The following is a 1,270-nucleotide window of genomic DNA, read 5'->3' as shown; positions in this document are numbered from 1 at the left end:
CGCAGCCAGCACTTTTTCCTCCTTCCCCATAAAATGCAGGAATTCCGGGGTTTGACAAGGCAACGTGACAACATGAAATGCAGGCTCCGAGCGCCCGTGTCTTTAGGTAATGAACGCTTGGCCGTAGCGAGTCAGAAAGCCCATTCCTAACTGTTTATGTCAACAAATCCATACCTCGTGAATTAAGGTCCCGGGAGAGCTGGGCTGTGCCCGGCTGGCCTGAGCCGCCGTTCAGCACGTCGGGATTTTAAGGATCGGGATAATTTATCGCGTTGTTTTTAATGTTTATTATTTATTGCTCTAATTATTTTTCACTTTCTATTGGAAATTTAAAATATATAGATGTACCTGGAACAGATGCCAACTCCTTTCAGTCTCACTCAACTTCTAATCATCGCATCTGCTTTGTGTCAGAAAATACTTTGGGAACAATTTAACTTTGCATTAAAATAACTAATTAAAGCCACACCTCCGCAGCCTCTTGCGAAAGTGGAGGAGGAATTTCAGTAAGTGCATCGCTTTTAATGGTAGCATTCTGATTTCCCTGCCTCGCTGTAATTTATTCTGTTACAGATCTGCCTGCGGGGCAGCTCCCATTAGGCCGATGATGAAGTCTCATGAGTAAAGCTTGACACCTCCCTCCTAATAAAATATAATACTCAATTAACTCGGCCTTTCTGAAGGCTTTAATTGGAACAAGTTAATAATGGGCGCAGGGTGAATTGTCATGCCATCCGCAAGCTCGGGGAAGGTGTCACGGATCCGTCCTGCCTTTCCCATAGCAGAGGTTGTATCCGAGATTTGGAAGCTTTTCCTTCAACACCCTTGTGTTCTGCAATAAATCTGTATCCATTTAAGGATCTATCATAACACACACAAAGCTCCCGCGCTCAAAGAATTTCCAGCGAAAAGATTTAGCTGTAATCCCTGACACAGCTGATTTATGCTGAAGGTTAAAAAATACCGCCGGTTTATTTATAACCGGCCCGGCCCAGCTGAGAAAGCACTCGGGACAACCGGCCGGGGAAGGAAAGGGGCGAGGGGGGCTTCGCCCTGCCCCGGAGTTAGGGGGATGGTACTTCGGAAAGAGGGACCCCGAGAAAGAAGCGGTTGTCTCCGGGTTTTTATGCGGCAGTAAACGCTAATTTGAAAAGCCTGCGTGGCGATGAGGTTCCCCCGGCTTTGCTCCCTTCAGTTGCGAAGCGGGAAGGCTGACGGGAGCGGGGAGGAGGGCAGGGGCCGCGAAGCCCGCAGCCCCCTCCTCCCGCCC

This window comes from Egretta garzetta, unplaced genomic scaffold (genome assembly GCF_000687185.1).
Source record: "Egretta garzetta isolate BGI_Z169 unplaced genomic scaffold, ASM68718v1 scaffold209, whole genome shotgun sequence".
In the NCBI taxonomy this organism is placed as follows: domain Eukaryota; kingdom Metazoa; phylum Chordata; class Aves; order Pelecaniformes; family Ardeidae; genus Egretta; species Egretta garzetta.
Note: the sequence above shows the minus strand (reverse complement) of the source record.